Source organism: Xenopus laevis, chromosome 6L (genome assembly GCF_017654675.1).
Source record: "Xenopus laevis strain J_2021 chromosome 6L, Xenopus_laevis_v10.1, whole genome shotgun sequence".
NCBI lineage: Eukaryota > Metazoa > Chordata > Amphibia > Anura > Pipidae > Xenopus > Xenopus laevis.
The window spans coordinates 48,847,645-48,859,856 of NC_054381.1; the positions used below are offsets into that span (position 1 = coordinate 48,847,645).

The 12,212-nt window shown below is 37.7% G+C and overlaps 1 protein-coding gene across 1 annotated transcript in view; it reads left to right on the forward strand.

Annotated features, from left to right (window-relative positions):
* The window catches only part of rarb.L (retinoic acid receptor beta L homeolog), a 620,347-nt gene that overhangs the window by 68,372 nt on the left and 539,763 nt on the right, over nt 1–12,212 (forward strand). The window lies entirely within an intron of this gene.

Consider the following 12,212-nt stretch of genomic DNA (forward strand, 5'->3'; position numbering starts at 1 on the left):
GATGAACTGGCATGGGAATTTCCTGAATCTCTCTCCCGTCCCAGTTATTCAGTTGCTGTGTCTGTAGTACATTATCATCATCACATGTGTATCCTGAATGTCATAGACATATATATCATTAGCTTAGTAGTAGCTTACATGCAGTGTAATATTTGTTTTTTGGGTTGATATCTTCCCGTACACAAACAGCTTTCTCAATGCTTATTAGGGAGACTTCTTAAGGGCTTGTTGAGGTACAAGAAATATAACTAAATAAACTCACATTTATTTTTCAATATAATAATTTTGGAAGCATGTTTTTTTTTTGCAAAATAATTTAGTTGAATTGCAGTTTAAAAGAAAGACGGGACTTTGGATGTTCACAGATCATGTGTGAACCGTGTCAGTTCTGTGACTCTGGGAAATGCATGCCTTCATAAATCAAAGTAACTTTATTGGCAGTGCCACCTCTATTGTCTCCTTCAAGAGTTTTGCCCTGCTCTGCTACAATTCCCTGTGTGTTCTCTTGTTTATTTGGTGTGCAGGGCTTTGTTCTGCTTGGAAGTTTGATTTATCACCCTGTATTATTAATGATTCTGGGTTAAACTGAAGCCACTTCTCCTCCTCTTTTAATCTAGTTTTGCCTAAAAAATCTATGCGCTTCTGCTTTCCTTAGAAATCCAGGAAGGATTTTTTCCCTGCAAACCCAACAGGAGGCTGTTAATCATAATGAAGTATTTCTACTGTGAAAGTACCAAAAACAAAAGGAGACCACCTTATCATGATTTATGAAGATGTTGTGTAACAATTCTAATTTATTCCCTGGGACCACAGCTTTAGATTCACTTGAAAGATAAAAATGATTTTATGGATCCGTCCTTTCATTACTGAATCGTTCCAATTTCTCCGTTTTATGTTTCTAGTCAAATTTTTATTTCGTTACTTTGGTTCGCTTGCGTTTGTTCCACATTAAAAATGCATGATTCTCAGTTTAACTGTTTCCTTCAGTTGATATGAGCATGCAGTTGGCATTTAATGAAACACTTAATTGTCCCAAACAAGCACATTTTATTTTCTATAAAAGATATAAAAAAAATGGAATTATCCAGTAAGGAAAAAAAATCTAATCAGTTAAACTGCCTTCAAGTATCTGTGATTAACCATCCATCTGTCGAAAGAAACAGTAAAATATATTCTAACTGCAAAGGTCCCCACAGCTGTGTCTAGCACATTCTGCCTTCACCTGCTACGCTTATTCTATCATTGCCACAGGGACCCCTTCTACATGCTAATGCTGGCCATGCATTTGAAAATTTGTTTGGGGAGTTTGACCGATTTTGTCCATACTGCCTGACCATCTGGATATGTAGAAAAGGTTGTTGATGGACTATGTTGGTGGGTTATTGGTGTGTATGCAAATAAGGAAAAGACGTGGATCCACAGCGCCTCTACAGTTCTGATAGTTTGTGCTGTCTGCAGCTGAACAAAACAATAGAAAGGTGGCTATATACAGGTATGGACACTTATCAAAGGGGTGGTTCACCTTCATAATAAAATGTATAAATAGCTTTGTCAGTGCTGAGGAGGACTGAGAGGTGTCAGCGATCCCCTGCATTGAAATAAATTTCAGAAATATTCATTGTGCTTAATTGGAAAATTGAGTTGAGTATCTTCTTTAATCGTTTTAAAAGGGGACCTGTCACCCAGACATAAAAAGACAGTTTCAAATTAAACAAGAGAACCAAATTCTTTTTTTTAATAAAGCATCCATACCTGTTATAAAGTTATTCTCTTTTCTATGCCCGACACGGGGCAGGCAGGCTATTTCTTTTATTTTCCATTAAAGAGGTGTTCACCTTTTATCGCTTTTTTCAGTTCAGTTGGTTTCAGGTAGTTCACCAGAAATAAAGACTTTTTCCAATTACTTTCTATTTTCTATGTGTGGCCATTTTTCTAATATTGAAGTGTAAAGTGTCATTTTTCACCTTCTAAAGCAGTATAGGGGGGTGTTACTGACCCCTTAAACTGTTCTAAATTGATACATTACTTGATACATTTCTTATCTGTGTCCCTGCTGAGCAGAATCTCTGGGTTTCATTACAGGCAGCTGTTAGAATTGATACAATAGTTGCTAATACTCCAGAGATGCTGCTGTAAAATGTATCAACTAAATGTTTCAAAATTCTAATAGTTTCGAGTCTGCACCTGAATTACTGAGCTTCCAGACTCAAACACCAGAGACAGGGACATTAAACTTACATTTTGGAAAAACGGTAAAAAATGGAAAGTAATTGAAAAAACTCTTTATTTGGAAAACAAATGAACTGAAAAAGTGTTAAGAAGGTTAACAACCCCTTTAAGCACTTCCTTAAAGGAGAAATCAACCCATTTGTAAATAACCAAGTACCCCCCACCCCAGGTAGACCTCCCTCCCTCCTCCCCCCAGGCTAACTTTCCTGTCCAGGGAAATGCCTCATACTTACCCCTCGTCGCAGATTCTGCCAGCGGAGTTCCTCGCAGCCATCTTCCGGCTCCTCTGTAAGCTGACAGAGGAGCCGGAGACTGAAAGATCGGTATTTCTGCGCATGCGCAGTTGGAGCACGGAACATGGAAATTGACGATCTCCCAGTCAGCATACCGACGAGCCAGAAGATGAACGTGTGGAACTCCACTGGCAGAATCTGCACCGATGGGTAAGTATATAGTATGAGGCATTTCCCTGGGGGAAGGAGGGAGGGAGGTCTACCCGGGGTGGGGGGTACTTGGTTTTTTACAAATGGGTTGATTTCTCCTTTAATGTCACTGCCCTCTCACATGCCCCCTCCCTCCTCATTGCCATAATTGTGCTGCCTGTGCATGAGCATCAAGTCCCCTATTCTGACACATAAACACAATTTTGGGAAGGCAAAGCTTGCCGTAATAAAAGTGTCCACAAAACTTGAGTGTGAATTTCAAGACCGAAGGAAGCAATGTTTAAATAATTTATATAGTTTAATTAAAGTGTGGTTTGCTTAACACCATAGAAAATGATTAGGAATTATTTCTTAGGGTGACAGGTCCTCTTTAATTGCAGAGAAAGCCATACATACAGTATATTTTATTATGAAGCTGGACCACTTCATTATGGTATATATATATCCAGCTGGTCAGTTACTGGAGTGTATAGGACAGGGGTCCCCAACCTGTGAGACACATTCAAATGTAAAAAGAGTTGGGGAGCAGCACAAGCATGAAAAATGTTCCTGGCGGCACAAGCATGAAAAATGTTCCTGGCGGTGCCAGATAAGGGCTGGGATTGGATAGTAGTAGCACCTATGTGAAATGGCAGCCTGCAGGAGGGTCTGTTTGGCAGTAAACCTGTAAACTGTTTTTTATTGCAAATTTGCAATTTGTTTTCATTTTCAATTTGCAACTTCAACAATCTTCTTTTTAGGGTCCAAATTACCCTAGCAACCATGCACTGATTTGAATAAGAGACTGGGATCAGTGGCGTAACTAGTTGTTACTGGGCCCCATAGCAAATTCAATTTAGGGCCCCAAAATATTTATAAATTGGCCTATTTTACCAAGATATATTAAAATTTCTAATTAATTAGGGTCTCACTGGGCCCCCTAAACTTCTGGGCCCCCCTGCAACCGCAGGGTCTGCTTCCTCTATAGTTACGCCCCTGACTGGGATATGAATAGGAGAGGCCTGAATAGAAGGATCAGTAATACAAAGTAACAATAACGATTAATTTGTAACCTTACAGAGCATTTGCTTTTTAGAAGGGAGTCAGCAATGCCCATTTGAAAGCTGCAAAGAGTTAGAAGAAAAAGGCAAATAACTATAAAAAATAAATAATGAAAACCTATTGAAAAGTTACTCAGAATTGGCCATTCTATAACATAATAAAAGTTACCCTAAAGGGCACCAATCATGACCAAAATCATTTACTAAGTAAATACACTATGTGAAAGTTCAAGAAATCCGATTTTTAAAACAGTTAGAATTGTTTGTATAATGTAAATGATCAGCTCACTATACCTTCTGCAAGATCTCCCCTATCTCCACTGCAGTTCTAGCTGAGGCAGGCATCTTGGATTTCACTTTGCATATTAGAGTCTCTGTTAGAGTCTCAATATGGCCTCCCTCAGTGAAAGAACCCATTTGACAAAGTAAGGGATTTTTTTAAAACCTGCAGTTTTTTCAAAAAACTATATATGTAGTTTGATTAAACGTGTTTAGCTTGTACTGGTCAGATTGTTAATATGTGTTTGATTTTGGCTGTGATAGGTGCCCTTTAAAGGTGAACCACTCATTTAACTCTTCAACTTTCAACAAATGGTAGACCCTATGTGCTTGCATACAAAGCTGTATAGCCAGTACTGTAGACGTTATGCTTCTGGCAAAATATGAATGGCAAAATATGGCATAAATTGAAAACGCTAACCACGGTATTCAAAGTGTTAAACATTGCTAGGCAGCTATTCAATCCAATACATCCAGATAGCATAGCTTGGAAATATATTTATTTGTGTGCCTTTGAGCATTGCAAAGTTGTTATAATAAATAGACTGATCACAGTTGCTAAGTGCATTGGCTTGTTTAACAAGTGCGTACTTAGGCCTCTTGCACATCTGCGCTTTATATGCAGCGCGGTAGCGTTGTGTACTCATTGTAAGTGGCAGTGGCACTGTTTTGAGTTCTTTCCCGCAGAGACTTTAAGGCAGGTCAGTGCATGTTAATTCTTTCGAGCTCCTGTCAGCCCCTTACATAGGCAATGAAAATGAGTGCAAAAGCATTATTTAGGCATCTGTTGCTGTAGAGCACTATAGAACTTTCAGCAGAAAAAGGGTTGCATGCTATTCTGGCAAAAAAAATCCCAAACTTCTTATATATGTTAAATATTAATAACGTTGGCAGCAAAAAACATAAAATACTGGCTGGTTGGCAGCCCTAGGCAGAAATAATAACAAAAAAATAGTTTTAGCACACACAATCATGTTATCTGATCCCTGGTACATAATCTGTTTTGCAAAGTTTCCTAAAGCCTAGCACCAAAATCATTGCCTAGCCTAGATTTCAATGGGGGTCACTGATACCCTAGCAACCAAATTCTCTGAAAGGCTACAAATGTAATTTTTTTTTTTTTACTTCTTATTACTTTTATTTCTATTCAGCCCCTCTCCTATTCATATTCCAGTCTCTTATTTAAATCAATACATGGTTGCTAGGGTATTTGGACCCTAGCAATCAGATTACTGAAGTTGCAAACTGGAGAGCTGCTGAATAAAAAGCTAAATAACTCATAAACCACAGATAATAAAAATTGAAAACCAATTGAAAAATTGTCTCAGAATATCACTCTCTGAATCATACTAAAAGTTAATTTAAATGTGAACAACCCCTTTAAAGGAGAAGGAAAGCTATGGAGGCATTTTATTGCCAATAGATTAGCTGCAATAGTGCAAGCTAGAATGCTATATTTATTCTGTAGAATGTTTTACCATACCTGAGTAAAAAGCTCTAGATACTCTGTTTGTTTAGGATAGGAGCTGCAGTATTAATGTGGTGTGACATCACTTCCTGCCTGAGTCTCTCCCTGCTCTGGGCTCAGATTACAGTAGAGAAGGGAGGGGGTGGGGGGAGAGGAGCAAACTGAGCATGCTCTTGCCCAGGGCAATGAGGTTTAAGCTGAAGGCAGGAAGTCTGATACAGAAGCCCATGAGTACACAATAGAAGGAAAGAAATGCAGTGTTTCTTTTGACAGGGGACTCAGAGCAACATTACTTTGGGGGTTTACTGGTATATTTAGATGGACCTTTCTTATAAGGCTTACTTAGTTTTAACCTTTCCTTCTCCTTTAAAGTCATGTGAGTTTAAAGCTCTGGGCAACTAAATGTTCCAAATTTTTGTTCACAATTGATTTATTTATTTATTTTTTAAATTTGATTATGCAAACATGGGTTGAATCGTATGTAGAGTATTTAGTACCTGAACGCTTAGGGGGTTATTTTCTTAAACTCGATTTTTTTTTTCTGGTCAGGCTTTTTTGGGAAAAAGTCTTAATTTTTCATGGAAAAAAAAAGCTCAAATTTTTCAAGATTTATTTTACCCCGATGCTGCAAAAAGCCAGAATCTGAACCCCCAGCATCTCAAACCTGTTGAGGTCATATATAAGTCAATACGAGATTTCCCTATTTCAATTTTAAAATATCATGGTTCTGAGTTTAGCCTCATCATTCTGTGTTTTAGGGCGATAACCCAAAAAAAGTATTGATTTGGGAGTAAAGGTCGCTAAATTTTTTCAAGTTATTTTATTGATAAATAAGGCAGGAATTCAGAAACAAGCACCTGCTTTGAGGCCAGTGGGAGCAACATCCAATGGGTTGGTGAGCAACATGTTGGGGATCACTGATCTAATGAGTAGTTGGGTCGCTCTTTGCAATAGCTTCAGTACTTCTCGATATGCTGTATTCTGTATAGGCTTTGAAACCTCTTTGTTGTATCAGTCTTGTGTTTGGGCACAATTAAAGTGCTTGATTTTCCCTTTTTTCAGTTATGCTTGGTGCCTTATCAGCCTGCAATAGGGAGCATAAAACAATCTATTTTTTCCAAAATGAACAAAATTACAAGAAAGGAGTTGTCAAAAAATAAAGGTACAGCCACTGTTACAGTGTCCTTCTCGCTTTGTTAACATGTCATATTTGGTCATTAAATAAAAAAACAAATTAAATTTAAAATCTCAAAACCCTCTGTTTTTTATTTCAAGTGGATATTAGGCTGAGAATGGCTAAAAACTAGATTACTGTGCTTTATACATAGGTGTGTATATTATTGTTACTCAACTGTCAGCTTGTATTTGTGTGTTTCGGATATGATGCAGGAACAAGGCTACGCACAGTTTCATCTTTAGACACAGCTATTCAGCTTTACAGTAGGCCTGATTACTTGTGTGCAGGCATTTACTTGAGGATTTTATGCTGCATGGTTGATTGCTTGAGGCATACTTTCCAATTAAATTGAGATCCTGCTGGTTACATTGAAATCAAGTCTCTTGCATACATTTTATTTGACTGTAACATAAAGTAGGGATACCTTTCTAGGTGCAGCCTGTACATTTTATGGTAAATGGATTAGTGTATCTGCCAAAAAGGAACCAACAGGAAAAGGAATAATACAAGAGTTATAGGGGACTTTGCATCATTCCCAATCTTGTTCATGTGCCAGTATGGGGGACCTGCTGTATGTGCTTATGTACAGGCTATGCCATTATACACAGTGAGGATAGAGGGGGAATGTGAGGAGGTCAGTGACATTTAGAAAATGCAGAAAGGTAAGTGAAAGTAATTGCCATACCTCAATGCCAGCCATAGAGGCAGGAAAGGCAATGCGGGCATGGGATCCGTTATCCAGAAAGCTCTGAATTAGGAAAAGTCTGTCTCCCATAGACTCCATTTTTTCCAAATAATCCACATTTTTAAAAATGATTTCCTTTTTCTCTATTATAAAACAGTATCTTGAACATGATCCAAACTGAGATATAATTAAACCTTAATGGAAGTAAGACAATCCGATGGGGTTTATTTAATGTTTGCATGATATTCTAGTAAACTTAAAGGGGTTGTTCACCTTCCAATACTTTTTTCAGTTCAGTTGGTTTAAGCACCAGAAATAAAGACTTTTTTCAATTACTTTCTATTTTCTATGTGTGACCGGTTTTCTAATATTCATGAGTAAAATTAAATTTTTACTTTTTAAAGCAGCTCTGGGAGGGAGGGAGTAAAGCGCACCCCCGTCTCTGACCTTTTAAACTGTGCTAAACTGATACATTTAGTTGATACATTTCTTATCTTTGTCCCTGCTGAGCAGAATCTCTGGGTTTCATTACAGGCAGCTGTTAGAATTGATACAATAGTTGCTAATACTCCAGAGATGCTGCTAAGAAATGGATCAACTAAATGTTGCAAAATTGTAACAGTTTAGAATCTGCACCTGAATTACTGAGCTGTCAGACTCAAACATCAGAGACAGAAACAGTCAACTTTAAACGAAAATTTTGAAAAAGCGGTAAAAAATATAAAATTTAAAGTAATTGAAAAAAGTCATTATTTCTGGGGTACAATCTGAAAACAATTGAACTGAAAAAGGGTTAACAACCCCATTAAGGTATAAAGATCCAAATTACAGAAAGATCAGTTATCCGGAAAACCCCAGGCCCAGAGCATTCTGGATAACAGGTCCCACGCCTGTATTTGATTAACAGCTGATAAACAGTTATAACAGGTATGGATGTTGAATTTGAAAAGAATTTTAGCATACAGAACGTTAATTTTTGGTTGACTGTTCCCTTTTAATGAGGGATCCTGGCCAATGCAAGATGGCAGAGAGCTTGGGGCTGATGTGTAAGTCATGGACCTTTCTAGGAGATCTTAGAATGAGCGTTCATTAAGTTGATGGGTGCAGAATTTCAGGGAACAGTAGAAGATCAGTGATAAAATGGTAAATTGCTTATGGAATGCAATCCACATTGGTCAATAAACTCTTAAAAGGACACATTTTCTTTTAAGAAGGTGGCAAGTTATAATAAGAAAAATGGTTAAAGGGTAAATGATAAGCTGTAGTTTTGTATCAGGTAAAGAAAAAGTAGGAGAGCAAAAGGTTACCTATAAAATGTAGCTGTTAGTGATCTTAGGAGCAGCAAATCTTTGGAAGGGATAATTATTTTGAAACTGGGAAGGTTTCATATAGTTTAAGTAACTGCCAGTCAGAAACTGGCAGGGTGACAAGAACGCCTAAGCAGAGTGAGTGTAGCAGCAGTTTTCAGGACAGATTAAGGCAGAAATGGAAAGGCCAATTTAAAGCAGTCTGCAGGCTTCAGTATGTGACATATTGAGTGAAAGTGTTATAATGTCTTATGCTTCAAAACACAGTGGTCAGGATTTGTCTGTGCATATGGGGGAAATTTACTAAAGGGCCAAGTGGCTAACGCTGGCGAAAATTCGCCAGCTTGACGTCATTTCGGCACTTTGCTGATTTACTAACGGTAGCTGGCGGAAATTCGCTGGCGTAATTTTCGCCAGGCGAATTTTCGGTCTGGCGAAAGAGCATTACTAATTCACTAAGGGTCCGATTCAATAACTTCGAGTGAAGGATTCAAAGTTTTTTTGGGCTACTTCGACCATAGAATGGGCTACTTCGACTACGACTATCAAAGGATTCGAAGTAAAAGATTTTCAACTATTCGACCATTCGATAGTCGAAGTACTGTCTCTTTAAAAAAAACTTCGACCCCCTTGTTCGCCATCTAAAAGCTACCGAAGTCAATGTTAGCCTATGGGGAAGGTCCCCATAGGCTTGGTTAACTTTTTTTGATCGAAGAATATTCATTCGATCGTTGGATTTAAATCCTTCGAATCGTTCGATTCAAAGGATTTAATCGTTCGATCGAAGGAATTATCTGCGCTAAATCCTTTGACTTCGATATTCGAAGTCGAAGGATTTTAATTCCCAGTCGAATATCGAGGGTTAATTAACCCTCGATGTTCGACCCTTGGTGAATCGGCCCCCAAGTGTTTGATTTTACTGACCGTTACCTCTATCGCCAGACTTGCCTTCGCCACCTCAGACCAGGCGAAGTGCAATAGAGTAGATAGGAGTTCCTCCAAAAAAAGTTTAAAGGGTGATAGACTGAAAAAGATCGTACATTTTTTTTGGGGTACCCTCCTTCCCCTCTACATTTGCCAACATATGGCACCTAAACTATACTGTGGGCACATGTGTTGGGCATTATAAAAACTTTATACAATTTTATTAAGGTTCCCTGGCCTTGTGTAGTGTAATGTATTTGCTGCAGCATATACGGCCATTGTACTTAAACTGCATGCCGAATGCTAATTAGCCAACGCTAGCGTAACTTCGAACTGCTGAGTGTAATTTCGCTGGCATAATTTCGCAAGCGCTCGGTAACCTGTGCGCAACTTTGGATCTTTGTGAATTAGCATTGTCCAGGAGAAGTGTTGTGATGTGCGCGAAGCCAGCACTGGCGAATTATCGCCGGTTAGTGAATTTGCCCCTATATATAAGTTGATTGATCCTTCTGTACCCACTGGAATGAGGATTGATTTTGAATGCAGTACGATTTGGAGTTGTTCTTATCTGCATTTGCCACACGATGCATTTATTTTCCATCAAATGACAACAAAATTGAATTCAGTCTCTCGAGTAAAGCAAAAATTATTAAATGTCTGAAATGGACTTGCTTGTGATGCCTGAATATTGCAAGAAAGTCTCCAAAAAGATCTATCTCCAAGAACATGGAGCAAGTGCCAGCTGTCATACTTATGGTATAGGCTATATACCCCTGGTAATATGATTATGGGAATTATATGTTCTCATTTTTAATTGCTTGTCATTCAATAACACTGGATACTGGCAAGGCAGACAGATGAGACAGAAAGAGGAGGCGCTACTCTAGTTCAGTGCAAACTATCAAAATGAATCTAATCAGAGAGACAATTATGAAGCAGGATTTAGTGCCATGGGTCACTTCATGGTTGGGAGGGTTGGGTTGGTGTAAGAGTGCTCTAGGGTGCATAAAAAGGAAATCTCGGTAAGTGCTTACTGTATAATAATGACTATATGTATCCACCCCCCTTTATTCCTTGGGTCTACAGTATAGCAGTTTCTATTTTGTTATAAAATAATCAGATTTATGGTGTGCTTGGAATCAGGAGTATTCTGAATACGGGGTTTTTCCATAATTTACATCACCATGCCTGAAGTCTACTAAAACAATCCAATATGGTTTACTTCCAGTATGGACTTATGCTTGATTATTTAACATGTATAGATGTATTAGGAACTCTTTTAATACAGAAAAAGGTAAATCGTTAAAAAAATAAGAATTGTACAGAAAATGGCATTTCTATATTTCAGAGTTTTCTGGGCAATAAATACCATAACTGTATATGCCCTTGTGCTCCTTTGTGCTGTGCCGTCACTTAGCTTGATACTCTTGAAATCACAGCATCTCTCTCCCTTATGCCAGCGTGATGCAGAACTAAGTACAGGCATTTCTGCAGCAATTAAATTATTTCATTCACTATTGAGTTACTACATAATTGCCTGGATTATAGGGTGAATTAGATTTTCTGTCTCATGAAATGGTTATATTATGCCTAGACTTGCAGCTGTATAACAGTAGCAACAGTTTCACTAGTACTCGCCAACTATCGAATGCAGAAATACTGTATTGTGTTTAAAAACAGTATTTATTTATACAAGTATGGGACCTGCTATCCAGAATGCTTGGGAGCTTGGGTTTTCTGGATAAGGGATCTTTCCATAATTTGGACCTCCATGCCTTAAGTCTACTAAAAATAATTTAAACAATATTTGAATCCAATGGGATTGTTTTCCTCCAATAAGGATGGATTATATCTTAGTTGGTACAAGGTACTGTTTTATTATTACAGAGAAATAGGAAATCATTTTTAAAAATGTTAATTATTTGATAAATATGAAGTCAATTAGGAGACCATAAGAAAGGGTGATACAAAACCATGGCAACATTTAAGCTCTGTGGAAAAAAGTTATTGTTGATGATGAAGTGATGTGTGCTTTTGTCAATTTTTGGAGCTTTCAGGCTCTTTGGGCACATATATGGCACAACCACCAAAAGAAAGTACCACAACCACCAGACTCCAATTATACATTATAGGAAATTAGTTGAGACAAAATTTAAACTATCAGAAGGTTCAACAAAAACTTTGTTACATTTTTCTGTATATTTAAAGGAATATATATACATATGGGTATGCCCTTATCAATTAAGTACATGTAGGGGGTTATTTACTAAATGCGAATGCAAAAATAACAAAAATAAAATTGGACTTTTTCGAAATTTATTAAACCCCGAGGATGGAAAAGTCAGAATCAAAATATCCGACATCTCAGACCTGTCGAGGTTGCATATAAGTCAATGGGAGAAGTCCCAATGATTTTTTGATGTGCGCTGGGTTTCGTGCAATAGGCCGAAGTGTTAAGAGTTTTCGGGTGAAAAAATCCGAAAACATTGTGAAAATCAGATTTTTTTTTCACGTAAAGGAAATTTTCAGGTAAATGCAATAATAAATAAGCGCAAAAAACCCGAGCAGATTTGGATTTTTGATTTTGATCGGATCAGATTTGATCGGAGCTTATTAAGATAAATTCGGACTTTGATAAATAACCCCTGTATAGTCAGGGT